This window comes from Medicago sativa, chromosome 2 (assembly GCF_051527215.1).
Source record: "Medicago sativa cultivar Bolivia chromosome 2, Bolivia_mono, whole genome shotgun sequence".
NCBI classification, from domain to species: Eukaryota; Viridiplantae; Streptophyta; class Magnoliopsida; order Fabales; family Fabaceae; genus Medicago; species Medicago sativa.
This window is the reverse complement of record NC_140750.1, coordinates 23,271,734-23,288,883: the sequence shown is the minus strand read 5'-3', so window position 1 is coordinate 23,288,883 and position 17,150 is coordinate 23,271,734. Positions and strand designations below refer to the sequence as shown.

Sequence of the window (17,150 nt, the reverse complement as noted above, 5' to 3'; positions counted from 1 at the left end):
TTTTCTAAGTCCTAAAACAGTTGCATTCTCTAATCATCTCTTTTTTTTATTTATGCAAGTGAGTGCCAACTTAAAACAATACAAAAATATATGGAGACCAAAACTTGTTGAATTTTTTTAGAAATAGTTAAATATTTATAGGAAGCACAAATTTATTTAACTCTTTATTAAATTATTTATGAAATATTTCTTCAGATGATCCGTGGACATTACGAAATCTCAAATTTCCTTGCAATTTGGCTAGTATATTATATTTTGCATATATGTTCTTCTTAAAATATAACATGAATTTTAAAATAAAATCGGCAGTTCCTACACGCTTTTATCCGACCACGGTGGCGATATGGTAAAAATATGTCACCAGTTAATGCAAATTCATAAAATAACTTCGAAATTGTTAACCCAATTCCCTATTCTTTCTTTGAAAGTATTTTCTTACACGCTAGCTTCTGAAATGAAATAGCTAGGTCATATTAGCAATTCTTCCAAAAAAAAAAAAAAAAAAGAGTTAAATAGACCCTTTGATATTTAGAGTAAAGTTGTGGACTATATAATAAAAAATAGAAAGAGATAAAATATTAATTTTTTAGTCGGTAAAGTGATAAACACCACGTAGAACTCAAACACAATTACTAAATTTTGGGTTCGAAAACTCAGATGAAGTGTTCTGACTAGTTAATATCAACATTGTAAATTGACTTTGGTCTCCTGAACGAAGAGATGTATAAAAGTTTGTTAGACCTTTCATTTTGTTATAAAGTTTGTATCCGTAGAGATTATGTTATTTAAATTAAACTATTGTATTGATGATTAAGATGAGTTTAATTAATTGAGGGGTTTTGTACGTGGCAAAGTGATTGATTTTCTTCCTTACAAGAAAGAGAGAAAACGACTAGGTCATGTCAGATTTGTTACCTAAATTGTTTATGTGACTGCAAACTATGATGACTACAAAGCGTATCTAGAAAGTTTAGCATGTGCATTATCTATAGTACTGGATACATTAAAATTTACAACATAAGCCTTCGAATGAATAATATATATACAACAAATCACGTTCGTACTTTTATCTAAACAATGCTATCTATCCAAAATCATAGAAATACATCCTTGAATCCATAAACATCCTACAGCGGTGAGTCCTCACTGAATATCCATTCGGCCACAAGCTTGCTACATCCTGCTAACCAACCTACTGATCTGAAACAAATAAGGATTGGGATGAGACATAATGTCTCAGTGAGTTCTACCTAATCCTAAGCTATAGGTAACCTCGGTGGAAACCTAGGGTCACCACGTGTCTACAATACAACCTAACGGTTGATTATACGTGTGTGGAGCATGCTTAACTAGATGGTTGTGCATACTAGATCCGTCATAAGGTTCTTCGCATCAAAAGCTATAAGTCTTGTCTTATACTCTACATGTCATGGCGGTCAAGGGAACCTAAGACCGCTACGTCAAGATACGACAAACACATCAATACCTAACCAAAAACCATTCATGACATGATCCTGAACTGGACGATCGGGGAGGTACTAAGATCGCCAACAGTACATTTTGATAACTTGCTCTATTATATAAGCTTGTTCTAGTCTCATAACATAACATAACATAACATAAACGTATTCATAATCATTCTTTATGTTAGAAGTTAGCGTGTAACAAACAACATTATCTTGGTTCATTTTACGGAATGTATCGAGTGGAGTAACCCCGAGTACAATCCCTTACTTTACCGATGAGAACCTAGCTAAGGTACATCAGACTCCCTCAGTGTCGTGCGGGCCTACCTTGCGGAGCGTATCCCGTCCTCCTTGGCGTGAACCTCTCGTATCCCCCTTGGCGTGGATAACGGAGAGACATGACACCTACATCTTGCTTAAAGTCTTAATTATGCATAAAGGTCTTATACTTATACTTGCTTGCTCATACTTATCATTACTTGAATTACCACCACGATTCTGTAATCTACTCGTTGTGAATCATTACTTGCTTGTTCTTAATCATACATAACTTATACCTAATGTACCTAGGTTACATACTAGCTTGTTGTTCTTCGACTATCTAGGTCGAGGCTCTACATATTCCCCAATTCCTAGGGATCATATGCTACCCAAGCGTATCACTTCTCATCTAAATCTCGTGTGTCATGCTTCACCAATCTATCTTAATACTTGCTTCCTAATTCTTTATAAAATGGCTTGAAACATTGACAAGGAATCATTGGATTGGAGGGATTTATATTTATGAGAAACCCTTGAAAAACTGAACGGAAAACAGTCGTTGCTTGCCCGGAACGAGTCATTTACACGTCTCCCTGTCATTCCAGCCCTGGCGACACACTTCCTGCCCTGGCTACACACTAGCATGAAAACATGCTTTCTACAGAACAGAACGTGTAAAACAACAATTTTCTCTAAAAACCTCCAAATCAAAGGACCCAATGCATATTTCAAGCCTAAAAATCATATAGACACTAACAATAACATTAAGATGGCAAGTATTAACAAGATTGATGAGCATGGCATGTAAAAGGGGAAAAATCATAATCTAGAATTCATATCTTCTTCCATGAATAAATCATACAAACCCAAAGGTAGGTTGTCTAATCTAAGAACTCACGTTGTGTTTCTGAACTCTTTCCAATCTTCCAACTCCAAACCCTAGCTTGCTTGATCTTGATGCATGAGAGGATAAGTTGAACCAAACTCAAACTAACTTCCAATGTTCCACTTGCAAGCTTACCAACTCTTTGAAACATGCCATTGATTCCACTTCATCTTGAGCATTCAACCTTAACCATGAAATTTCTTCTTATAAAGAAGGAAATGGAAATCTAGGTTCAATCCAAGCTTGTAATTGCCTCTTGATCATGGGGGAAAACATATCTCATGTTTGAACACTACAAGGAGGAAGTTTGGAATGATTTCATGGAGTAGAGAGGGAGAGTGAGCTGCAATTTCCTAGAGAGAGGAGAGATCAATTCTGGTTTCCAACTCTAGAGAGAGAAAGCTCAAGGTTAAATGAGTTATTTGGGACCTAGAACCCTTATATACCTTTTGCGTTCAATTACTGAATTACCCTTCGTCTTAAAACGCACTTAACTTGATACCAGTTACTGAACATACGCTTGATCGTCACTGTATGACAACATCTTTCGTTACATTGATCTTTCATGGACATTTATGTTCTGATACACATTAAATCCGATACTGATAAGTGGGATGTTACAGTGTAACTGGTTGCTCGATTTTATAATATTAGATATAAAATTGTTAGGTCAATTTCTTGATCTCTAACTCTCTTCAACGGTTTCGCTCCCTAATTTTGCTAGGTGAATCACAACCGTTGATGTCGAAATAAGTGTACAGCTATCGATCCTTAGAATATGTTTATCCTAAGTATTAACTGGATAGTGTATCAAGGCTAGGGTTAGTAATCCTTGAGCGAGAATCAATTTATGAATTGTGTCTTAAACAGAAACAGATGAGTATAATTAAATAAAACGATAAAACAACCAACTAAATTCACAAAATAACTTAAAATTGCATGATTCAAACAATGACATGAAACTTGACCAAATCTAGAGAGGTTTAGCTACTCTTGATGTCTAAACGCATATTAAACTATATATGGATAAACAAACATAAAACAAATTCACCGGTGATGGTTCCCTGCTCCAGATGTGGGGTCGATAGCTGGCCTCACAATCTTATAACAATGGCTGAACTTGACAATTTCTTCGTGTTCTCTCGACGCGATCTTAGCAGAGGTTGATCTTGTGAATTCATGATTTCTCTTCTGAATTCTTGACTAAATTGCAACTAAACAAACTATTTCTACTCTACAATGACTCTAAAAGATGACAAGAAATCCTATATAGTTTCTTGTAACTAACATTTTATTCACTATTATGGATTAACTAACTAACAAGAAAATATGTGAAAATTGTCTCCGTGACGTTGGCAGCAGAATGAGGTATCTCTCAAAGGAAGCCACTATTTCTTCTTTAATCCTTAATATCTTGGATCCAAGTTGTTGTTCTGCTAAGAGGACGGAAACGAATTAAGATCCTCTCCATTTATCATCCTCTCCATTTCTACCATTTGGAGAGATAAAGACACATAAAAAAATTAAAAAGTAATTCATGATGGTGGGACCCACTTAATGGTAGGACCCACTACCTATTTTATGTCTCTATCGCTCTCCAAATTGCATCTTCCATTTATTTTTATAAATGGAGAGGATCTTTACCCGAATGGAAACATAGCGCTAAAAACTTCGAAGTCTTCATCATTAATATTTATTATGAAAAAATAATAAAAACAGAAGATAATGAACAAATTTAAGGAAATATTATTCTCGTTTGATACATTTATAAAATAATAAGATAATATTTTTTAGTAAATTTAAAATAAGATGGAAAAAAATGAAGAAGGGTTATCATAACATCTTTTATCGATTTTTTTTTTTCACAAGAGTTTAAATGGAAATATAACACGTAATTGATGGTAAGTTAAGCCACATGTATATGATATATATTTCTTAAACCACAAGAAATTAAGCCACATGTATATGATATATATTTCTTAAACCACAAGAAACAGAGTGTAGCTGAGACCAAGTCTAAATGTTTTAATTTAGTGTGAAACCTTTGTTTGATCACATATTCATATATCCTATCCAGAAAATTTTGGTGTGAACATTTTTCTCTCTCGCAAATACCCAGAAAATTCTTTCTCTGTTCATTAGGAATTTCTTTGCTTTCTTTCAATTTTGTGTATTGATAACAAGAGAAACACAATATAATGAATAACTTCACTACGAACATGGTGGTAAATATGATCAAACGAAGGGAGACGGTGAAGTTTCACACTAATTTAAATGAATTAACTTAGGTCATTACTTGGTATATGAAATTATCAAATGCATTATGTTTCGTGTGGTTTGTGAAATTATTGGTGGAGATAAATATTATTTTATAGGATGTAATTTTATCCCTAGTAAAAAAATCATTTCTCTCTTAACAAACTAGTCTAACATTTCTCAATAATAAGAGTGAAAATCAATGGATACTGCACCGAAATCTCTTCAAATGGTTCTTTATTTTTTTGGTCTGTTTCTGCTTCTTTTATTTTTAATTGTCTAATATTTGAACGTTTCAAAATAGCTAACTTGCAAGTTATAACGGATAACAAATGCTGAGAAATTCCTTGTGAACAAATCAGATAATTTCCTAAGTATTTGCAACAACAAAAATTGTATTACGAATTAGTAAATATGATCAAATAAAGGGAAACAATGCAAGCTAACACAAGGTTTAAATCATTTTGACTCAGCTCATGTCATTTTAAATGCTTAAATGAATTTAGCTTGAACTTACCATGAATTACATGGTGCATTACTTGTCTAATTTAGCCAGCATCAGAAGGTTTATAAATTAAATACCAGGCTGAATCATGTCTCCAAAAAAAAGCATAGACCAAAAAAAAAATACTATTATTATCTTTCCACATTTTGCTTGAACCTAATATTTGTATAAGCATACAAAAATGGATGGTTTGGCTTACAACAATGGTCCTCCTCCTGTGGGAAATACAGGAAATCCTCCTACAAATATGAATCCTGTGGCAAAGCAGGTGAGTGGTCTGGCCTACAACAATGGTCCTCCTCCTGTGGCAAATACTGGAAATCTTCCTGCAAATCAGAATCCTTTGGCTAACCAAATGAATATTGGTTACAACACTTGATATGGTCAACATGCAGGTATATCGAGAAACTAGGATTGTATTCAGGGACGGACCCAAAAATTTTGTATAGTGAGGGCCATGTCTAAATATGACATACTTTTTTTTTCTACTAAAAGTTATGAAAAAAAAAATAAGTGTTTCAAATAATATATTAACTATAACTTCTATAATTGTTAACCCAAGTTCATTTTTGATAAAAAATAATTTTTGGCTAGATTTTACTTATCAATGTCTTATTCTTCAAGGAACCAGGGGTAAACACCGAAGACAAACAATTTTTAAAACACATATTATTATTATTATTATTATTATTATTATTATTATTATTATTATTATTATTATTTTCGGTATGCTTTTTTCTAAAAGTAAAACAAAACAAAAACAAATAAATAGAGGGGGAAATTACTTTAAAATGGCGTACATATATTATTATTATATGTTTTTGATTGGGCATACATTATTATATATTTAGAGCGTTCTCGTCACATATACTAGTATACTATAATACTAGTACTGCCGCATGTAATATTACACACATAATATTATAGCACTGTACTAGCTAGTGAAGAAGTTACATGTATAGGGAGGGTGCCTACAAACACAAATATAGTGAGGGCCCAGGCCTACACTAGTGGCAACGTGGGTCCGTCCCTGATTGTATTTGAATTTGAGAAATGCTAAGTATAGCGAACCAAAATTTCACGAAAAACTCACAAATTAATTCTTTTCACCCACCTCTTCATTTTTTTTCTTAAACTTTTTGGTAGAAAACATGACTGCTTTCATTCCCCTCTTCAAACACCATTTCTCTCTTTCTCTCCCCTCTTTGTTCATATCTTCTTCATTCTATGGGTTGGAGAGCATGTTTTGGGGAATGAATCTTTGGATTTGGTAGGTCGGTGGGCAGAAAATATTAAAATAAATGGAGAGCAACAGATGTGAAATGATAAGGCGAAACCATTACACCAAAAAAAAAAAAAAAGGCAAAACCATCAAGAAAAAACGTGTAACACACTGTTCGCTGTATATTCGCGATACTTTGGTTGGCGATATCTAGCATAGCTCATTGAATTTTCTTACAAACAGTAACAAATTAATAAGTTTCATTAAATCTTCTAATCTCCTAATTTCTTTACTTATCTCATTTGTGCATCATATCATATTAATAAGTCTCGTTAAATCTTTTAATATTCTTATCTCTTTACTTATCTCATTTCAAAATAATTGCAGGATCTTTTGCTTGTGGAAATTTGACATGGGAAGAAAATTTACAGCAGCATCAGATTCTATTGTTTGTTAAAGATTTACCGTTTGTTTGTAATTGTTGTATTGTGATATTAATTAACTCAGCATGTTAGTTAGTTTGTTTGTTAATAAGAGTTAGTTTTCTGTTTCAGTTTGTTGCAACTGTTATGGGTGTATAAATAGGACTCGGAGTATTAATATAAGTGTGTATTCCAATATCAATTCATTCTAAAAAAATTGAGAAATCATTCGGTCCATTTTCTAAGTCCTAAAACAGTTTCATTCTCTAATCATCTCTTTTTTTTTTTTTTATTTATGCAAGTGAGTGCATCTCTTTTACTATACCGCAGAAATGATACTTCTGTTTGTTAGATAATTCATAGCCATAATATACTGAGTTTAGTAGCCAATATAACATCTCTAATTTAATGAGAAATGGTGTTAGTGAAAAAAATTGGCATCTTAAAACAATACAAAAATATATGGAGACCAAAAGTTGTGAAATCTTTTAGAAATAGTTAAATATTTATTGGAAGCACAAATTTATTTAACTCTTTATTAATTATTTATTAAATATTTCTTCAGATGATCCTTGGACATTACGAAATCTCAAATTTCCTTGCAATTTGGCTAGTATATTATATTTTGCATATATGTTCTTCTTCTCAAAATATAACATGAATTTTAAAATAAAATCGCCAGTTCCTACACGCTTTTATCCGACCACGGTGGCGATATGGTAAAAATATATCACCGGTTAATGCAAATTTATAAAATAACTTCGAAGTTGTTAACCGAATTCCCTATTTTTTTTTCTTTGAAAATATTTTGTTAGACGCTAGCTTCAAAAATGTAATATTTTGATAATTCGTAGCCATAATACACTTTTATATATATTCTTCTTCTCTGAATATTACATGAATTTCAAAATCGGCCGTTCCCTCACACTTTTATTCGACCACGGTGGCGATATGGTAAAATATATCACCGGTCAATGCAAATTCATAAAATAACTTAGAAATTGCTAGCTTCTGAAATGAAATAACTAGGTCATATTAGCAATTCATCCAACAAAAAAAAAAAGAGTTAAAGATAGACCCTTTGATATTTATGGTAAAGTTTGTGGACTATATAATAAAAAATAGAAAGAGGTGTAATATTAATTTTTTAGTCGGTAAAGTGATAAACACCACGTAGAACTCAAACACAATTACGATATTTTAGGATCCAAAACTCATATGAAGTGTTCTGACATGTAAATATCAATATTGTAAATTGAGTTAGGTCTAATGAAAGAAGAGATGTAATATTTTGTTTGACCTTTCATTTGGTTATAAAGTTCGTATATTTAGAGACTGTGTTATTTAAACTAAACTATTGTGTTGGTGATTAAGATAAGTTTGATTAACTGAGGGGTTTTGCACAAGGCAAAGTGACTGATTATCTTCCTTATAAGAAAGACAGAAAAGCGACTACCTCATGTCAGATTTTCTATCTAAATTGTTTATGTGACTGCAAACTATGACCTCAATTTATTACTGGTTGCTCGATTTTACAATATTAGATATAAAATGGTTACGTCAATAATTTCTTGATCTCTAACCCTCTTCAACGGTTTCACTCTCTAATTTCCTAGGTGAATCACAACCATTGAAGGTTTAAGTATATCGAAATAAGTGTATAGTTATCCTTAGAATATGTCTATCCTAAGAATTAACTGGACTGTCTATACGGTGTATCAAGGCTAGGGTTAGTAGTCCTTAAGCGAGAATCAATTCATGAATAATGTCTTAAACAAAAACAGACGAGCATAATTGAATAAAACGATAAAACCAACCAACTAAATTCAGAGAATAATTTAAAGTTACATGAATCCAACAATTACATGAAGCTCCTGTTTCATGACCTAACATAGAGAGGTGTAGCTACGCATGATGTCTAAACACATATTAAACTATATGAATTAACAAACATAAAAAAATAATCACTGGTGATGATTCACTGCTCCAGAGGTGCTCTGAATCTCTCTGAGATCCCCTAGATCGCACTTTCATCGTTTTTTGCTCGTCAAAAGGTGTCTTTTCACTAATCTAAGGGCCAACCTTACATAGGCGTGCGTTTCCAATAAATTTAGGGAAAGTCGGCCCGTGACACCGGAAGGTATATCGCGACGCGAACCTCGACGAGGCTGATTCTGTTGTTTTCTTCATCATGTGGGGTCGATTGCCGACGAAGTGATCTTAACAATGGCTGAACTTGGCAATTTCTTCATCAAATGATTTGATATTGTGATTTCTTGACGTCTCTTTTGAATTCTTGATTAAATTGCAACTATACAAACTACTTCTACTCTACAATGACTCTCAAGGATGACAAGAAATCCTATATAGTTTCTAGTCGTTATCAAGTAACTATACTTAACCAACTAACTAAAGCTTAACAGCTTTGTAACTAACATTTTATTCACTATTATGGATTAACTAACTAACAAGAAAATCTGTGAAAGTTGTCTCTGTGACGTTGGCGGCAGAATGTGGTATTTCTTCTTTAATCCTTAATTTTGGATCCAAGTTGTTGTTCTGCTGAGAGGATGGAAACATAGCACTAATAACTTTGAAGTCTTTATCATTAATATTTATTATCAAAAAATAACAAAAACAGAAGATAATGAACAAATTTAAAGAAATCTTCTTCTCGTTTAATACATTTATAAAATAATAAGATAATTTTTTTTTGTAAATTTAAAATAAGATGGAAAAAAATGAAGGATTATCATAACATCTTATATTATCCTTAAAAAAAAATAACTTGTTTTTTCATAACAGAGTTTACAAGGAAATATACCAAGTAATTGATGATAAATTTAAACCACGTGTATATGATATATATTTCTTAAACCACAAGAAACAAAGTGTAGCTGAGACCAAGTCTAAATGTTTTAATTTAGTGTGAAACCTTCGTTTGATCATATATCCTGTCCTATAACTATAATTTCGGTGTGTACATTTTTTTCTGGCAAATACCCAGAAAATTCATTCTCTGTTCCTTAGGAATAGCTAATACACACACGGGTATTAGATATCCAGACTCAAATTTATGTAATAGATAAACTCAAATAAACCGATTCAAAACTCAGGCCTTTACCTTTGAAAGCTTCAGGTGGCTTACAATTTCAATAGTTTTCATATGTGTGCTGGATCAAAGCCATGGTGAATTTCTGCAAAATTTCTGTTTCAATTGATCCTTGAGAATTAGGTAATGTTAAATTTCCCTGTACATTGGCTTCAGAAATGAATAGCAGAAACGGTCAACCATTTGAAAATTGCATATATGTTTTTATTCATAAACTTTGAAATTTTTAACCAAATTTCGAATTCGTCTTTGAAAATACTTTGTTAATTACAATTCTTAAAAAAAAAAAAAATAAGCAAGTGGATGTGGCTCTTGTGTATCAAAAAGCTCATGCATAGTTGAAAGACCGACTTCTTAATGGAAGGAATTACTATCCAAAATAGTTGAAGATGGATCCTTAATTGAGGATTTTACCAAAAATTATAAGGGTAAGTTGTGGATTTAAAATTACTATCCAAAACAGACATTTTGATTACAGAGTTCAACTAAATTAATTACTTTCAAGTGTTTTTCAATTAATCTGTTTGTTGCAATTTTAAAAAAAGAGTTTTTCTAACATGTGCAATGTTGCACAGCTTAAGAGTTATTTTAAAAAAATAATGAGAATCTAAAATAAAATCTCAAAAGAGCTTTAAGTATAATTCTTTTTCTTTTTTTTAAATATCAACTTAAAATTGAAATATTTGCAACTCCATTTTGATTGTCTAATATTTGATCTTTTCAAAATGGCTAACTAATCAATAAACAAAAATAAATATCAAGCAGAGAAATTCCTTATGAACAAAGCTAACAATTTCCTAAGTATTTGCAAAAACAATTGCACTATAAGTATAAACTAAATACAATCAAATGAAGGGAAGCAGTTTGTCAAAAAAAAAAAAAATGAAGGGTAGCAGTGTAATTTAACATTGATTTAAATAATTTTGACCCACAAAATCCTTCAAGTCTTTATCATATTGGTCTTTATCTGCTAGGAGTTGAGGGGTGTTTTAGCGATTTGTTTGTGCAGTCTGGTGGGCCGATCACTTTTGCTTCAAGATCGGAAGCAGTTTCTAGACTCAAGTTTTTTGACTTTTGTTTGGTGTATTCTATGGCGGACCGGAGTCAATTGGTGGCGGAACTCGAATCAGTGTTGGAATAGGAGATTTACGGGTGTTGATTTGGGCTCAGTTGTAGAAGAGAATGTGGTGTGTTGTTAGAGGGTTTTGTTCGATTTGGTGGTTTTTTAGGGGTTTTCGTGCGACTAGCAGTAGTTAGGTGTTTGGGACTTGTTTTGGTGGTCATTCGCGATGAAGGTTGAGGATTTGGCTCACATTTGTGTTATGTTGTTAAGTGGAGGTTTAACTTTGATTTTGGTGTTGACTTAGATTTGGTGGTTGAGTTTTTGTATTGGATTTTGGTGGTAGCCCTCGGTTGGGTGCTATTTTTATTGGTGGTTTGATATCAAGGGTGTATGCGTTCTCTTTTGGGTGTTCCACCTATATATGGTGCTCGTTGGTTATTGGTCTGTATTATCGGTCCCTGTTCGTATTCTGCAGAGACTTGATTATTAATAAATTTTGCGGTTTAAAAAAACAAAATATCGGTCTTTATCCTAACCTGACCAACAACCAAATCCTTATAGCCTTGCACCTTCTTAATTTCTCAATGATATGATTCTTGTTGCTATTTCTCTATTACTAAACTATTTTTTCCATAAAAGACTAATCACTAATATTGCTCAATACCCTTAAAAAAAAACTCAGATTTCTCAATAATAAAAGAGTGAAATTCCAAGGATACTGTATCGAAATTGGCTATTTGTTTCCATTCTTTTTTCTTGCATTTGCATACACAATCTCTCCAATCTTTTCCTTTTTTTTTTATTGTCTAACATATGAACATTTCAAAGTAGGAAAACTTCTAATCGATAAACACCATTAAAACAAATTAAAGAGAGAAATCCTTATGAACAAACCAGATAATTTCCCAAGTAGTTGCAAAAAAAAAAAAAAAAAAATATTATTACGAACATGGAAGATCAAATGAAGGGTGAGAATGCAATTTATCCAATAATTGTTTGCGATAAAAGTTTGACTAATATAACTTCAAAGGACAAAGTTTAAATATCATCTGAAACAGTTGTAAAATGCTCGTTAGTGTTACTGTTTTTTACAATGATTTTTTTTTTCCTTCCCAATTTAAACGAAGAATAATAAGGGCAACACTGCAATTTAGCACTATTTTAAATCATTTTGACGCAGCTCATGACATTCAAAACTCCATTACAATCAGTTTCGTGTTGTCTCTAAAATGTTTAAATTTACCATGAATTACATGGTACATTACTTGTATAATGCAGCCACCACCACAAAGTGTATAAATAATACCTTCACTCATGAATAATATTTGTATTACCATACAAAAATGAGTCCAATTAAGAATAATGATATGGGGAAGGGGTATTCAGGAAACCCTCCTGGAAATACGAATTCTAAAAAACCTCGTGCAAATAAGAAAAATCCAGCCTCAGAACAAACAAAAACTTTGGGCTATTCGGAAAAGCCTCCTCCTCCTGTGGCAAAAACCACTTTGAAAAAACCGTTCAGTGATCAAAATGCCAAACTGTCTTATAATAGCAACACTAAGTGATATGGCCAACAGGTAACAAAACACTACGATTGTATTTGATTTTCCTCTCGCATAATGTATGTTTTAGGGCATTGTGACTATACGTAAAGTTGTCATGCACCATTTATCTGTGTTTTTTTTTTTTTTACTATTTGATCAATAAATCAAGTCTTAATATATATCATTTGATTTAATGGTGGGATTCGTCGATCAAATAGTAGAAACTTATTTGTTCAAGATACAAGAGTTATTTCACTTGTGCGCTATTGAATGGGCATACATTTTTAATGTATTAAATATTTTTGAAAGTTTGAACTTCAAAATCACCAGATTATAATGTTTTTGAAGTGAGTCCCCAAAGAAGTTGCGATTCATGAGCTACTAACAAATCTCATACCTTCTAACAAATTAACTACCGTAAATTTTCCATTAAATAGTTTGTTTTTGAATCAACTTAAAATCATATAAATTAAGAAATCAAGAAAATCAATTTAAAATGATGGTATATTGCAGCTTTGAAAGATAACAATTAATAGTAAAACAGTTAGCAATAACAACTTAGGAAGTTTAAAAAAAATATAATTGGAGAAGGGATAATTAGTATATATAAAAGTGCACTAATGACCATTTTACAGCTGTCCTATGTGAGATTTGAGTCATGTCCCTATAAGTGTAAGTTGTAGACAAAAAAAAAAAAAAACTTAGTTATTGGAATTTATAACTTGTTATATATAATTCTACCTTTCATTTGTTTGGAAAACACAATTATTTCTATGTTAAATAAAATTACAAGCCGAGAAGATCAAATTAATTAATTTGTTTTGAACGTTAGTGTAAAAAGTTACAATTTGACAAATCACAACGAATCATACGTGTAATTCTCTCTATCTGTTAGAATTCTCATCGAATAATGATTTAAAAATTCTCAACTAATTTAGTGTCTTATTATTTCATCATACTACGCCTTTATATTTTGCATCAAGACATTCATCATTTCAAAATAATTGCAGGATCTTTTGCTTGTGGAAATTTGACATGGGAAGAAAATTTACAACACCAGAGTCTTGTTTGTTAAAGATTCACCATTTGTTTGTAATTGTTGTATTGTGATATTAACCCAACATGTTAGTTAGTTAGTTTGTTAATAAGCGTTTGTTTTCTGTTACCAGTTTGCTGCAACTGTCATGGGTGTATAAATAGGACTCGGTGTATTAATAAAATAAAAGTGTGTATTCCAATATGCAATATCAATTCATTCTATAAAATTTGAGAAATCATTCAGTCCACTTTCTAAGTCCTAAAACAGTTTCAGCACCATTTTCTAATTTATTGAGAAATGGTGTTAGTGAAAAAAATTGGCTCATGTAAAACTAGTCCAATGGAGCAAAAATAATCAGGTAGAAGATTCGAACAGAAAAATAATCAGCTAATATTCACTAAATTTATAGTTTAGACGCTATAAGTACTATATATTATTATATTTTTACCAAATTCTATGACATCAAATAATGTTTCAATCCATAACACAAGATGTTCTCGTGAGTTTAGCTCAGTTGGTATGGACAATGCATCATATATGCAAGGTTCGGGGTTCAAATCCCCGGCCACAACCAAAAAAAAAAAATCCATAACACAAGATTGACCTCAAGCAACCGTGCTACAGACATCAACACAACAAATTAGAACGAACCATTGAAATTGATATGTTGGGTTATGACGAGGGGACCTGGAATTATCAGTTATCACATTGGAATTTGAACAACCAAATTTATGATTTGGACATCACATCTTTACCAAAAAAAAAAATGTTTTAAGGGCATTGGATAAATGAGTTTTCTCGTTTATATGTTGTTAAGCATTTTTAGAACCAAATCAATATCTAAAGCAAACCTTTAGTTCTTGTAATTGAGTCTTCTTCTAATCGATGAGTAATCATGGATTCTTGAAAAATATGAAGCTCTTCATGAACTTGAAAGCTCTTCTTTTGTTGTGAAGCCGACAGACAATTAATTTAAGAATCATAAATTAGGAAAAAAAAATCTAGTTTCGGGTTTTCTTCTAAATAAGGTGGGGTTTACTCAGTTCGTTGAGTTATCCTTCTACTTATTTGTTGTGTGATTTTAATATTTGACATCTAGACTCTTTCAAGTGCAAACAAAGGAGTTATTTCTAACTTAAGCAACTTAGGATTAATTTCGAAAATATCTTTAAATGATTTAGTAAAATGTAATTTTTATAGCCAAGATAAAATAATCAAACAATCACATAAAACAATAATTAGAGAATCGGAACCCTATACACTTTGAGAAATACGAGCTAGATGGTAACTAAAAGCGAAAAAGATGTTTGATCACTTTTCTCGATGACTGTTCTGACTATACTTATTTCATGAAAAATAAAGGTGATAAGCTTGATATGTTCAAAATATTGAACATAAGAAAAAGTCGATTTTACTACATGTTTCATATGTGCTGATAAGATTACCCAAGTATAAGAAAAAAATTCTCCTTGTGAAATTTTGAAGAAAATACTACACAAATTGTTTTATATCCGAACTTGGGGACGTGTGGCATATGTTTTCATATTCCGGACATCGAGAGAGTTAAGCGCGGTAGTAAAGTCTATGAATGTGTATTCGTTTTGCATGTTTTAAATAGAAGAGCATATAGGTTGTATGACCTAAATGCTATAAAGTGATAATAGAATCACACAATGTTCCCATTATGTTCGCTATGTAGGATTGGTCCGCAAAGCGAACTAAGATGGTTTCAAGAAATATGTAAAGACAACTGGCTTATTCATCCAAGGAAGAAAGCTCGATTCCCAATGCAAGCCTTGCTTCACCTAGTGATCTTAAAATTACAAAACATCTATAAATAGAGATGTAGTTTATTTTTGCCAAACCTAGTCAGTGTAAACTGGGACAATTAGAGAGATAACATATTTTATAAGGCGTAAGACACTATTGGAGGGCTAGGAAGCTTGGATTCCCACTTGTTGATGCTTATCCAACATCTATCAACCTTCTTTTGTTAGTTATACATTCCATGGGTATCTAAACTCTCTTGTGTTGAGATTAGATTTAAGATACTATGTAGTGCTCTTAATATGGGTGGTTGTATATGATTTATGCATTCAATATAATCTTTAGTTTAATTCCGTTCTTAATGCTTTGTTGATGATGTGTTGTTCCACAATGATCTTTTGATTTAGTTTGAGCCTCAGTCGGCATTACTATCTAAGGGACATGGTTTAATTTATGTATAGGTGCTATCGCGTTAGAGATAGAGGATATGTCTATGCTCATGTATAATTATAAATTATGTATAGGTGCTATCGCGTTAGAGATAGAGGATATGTCTATGCTCATGTATAATTATCCGTGAGTATGCCATTAAAACAACCGACTATTTTGGAAACGATGCACTGGAAGTCAATTGGTTAAATGGATCTTGCATCGTTAACCAGATATTAAGAAGTAAGTCGAGGGATGCAGAGCTGTTTCTGAGAATTTGGTGGCCTGGGCAAACCTACGATCTGGGTCCTAAATAATGAGTATACAAAAGAATTTTTTTTTCCAAAGTATGAAAATAATTTGCTTGAAGAGTATAGTTTTTACTACGTTAAGAAATTATCTAACAAAAATTCAAAATTCATACAAAAAAAATTAGGTTTTTTATTTAATATTCAATTGCTCATAAAAAACATATTTTCTACAAGTATTTTTAGATGCAAAGTCACTAAAAATTGTGTCAACATCAATATGTTATATCATATCTTTCTCAATGCTAGATCATTCAAAACCTTTTTTGTGGCATCAACGATCTCAAGTAGATTTTCAATAATTTTAACTTCAAAAAACTTCTTTTGATTTTGGCGGAAGGGTTCGGGATGGTAGAATGCTAGAGATTTGAACTACCTTTTTAACATCACAATAAATTATAAATAGGTCAACAAAGAACTAAGCCATTAATTACTAACAACCAGACCTCCAATTAGAATTTATGTAATTTTTTTAGCGCCTAATGAACCCCTAATTTTTTCTTGGGCCCCAAATTTCGTACTTATTTTTTGGGACCTAGGACGGTTACAATGCTCGCTCTACCTCAGATACAACCCTGGATAGGTCGAGTTACAATTGAAGCATAAAAAGTATACGATCGATTAAGAGAAAAAAAATACGACGAATAACTATTGAAATTTCATCCCAGCACAACTTTCTCTATTTTGACTCGTTTACTTTTGATCACGCCAACAAAACGCTTTACTATAACCTTGTTTATTAATTTTGTCGATACGAGGAAATCGAGCTAAGTGCGTCTTTGTGCTTGAATAATTTATTTTTGAAAAAACTCAGCGTAATCTAAGATGATTTTTTTCGTAAATTTAAAATAAGATGGGAACAAAGAA

The 17,150-nt window shown here is 32.0% G+C and overlaps 2 long non-coding RNA genes across 2 annotated transcripts; both read left to right on the top strand.

Moving 5' to 3' along the window:
- The first annotated feature begins 5,470 nt into the window (after positions 1–5,470).
- LOC146945628 (uncharacterized) lies at positions 5,471–7,285 on the top strand. Its single transcript, XR_015028194.1, has 2 exons — positions 5,471–5,769; positions 6,984–7,285. It is a non-coding gene; the product is annotated as an uncharacterized LOC146945628 (long non-coding RNA).
- Positions 7,286–12,537: 5,252 nt separating this feature from the next.
- Positions 12,538–14,026, top strand: LOC146945627 (uncharacterized). The gene is made up of 2 exons (XR_015028193.1): positions 12,538–12,773; positions 13,751–14,026. It is a non-coding gene; the product is annotated as an uncharacterized LOC146945627 (long non-coding RNA).
- The last annotated feature ends 3,124 nt before the right edge of the window (positions 14,027–17,150 follow it).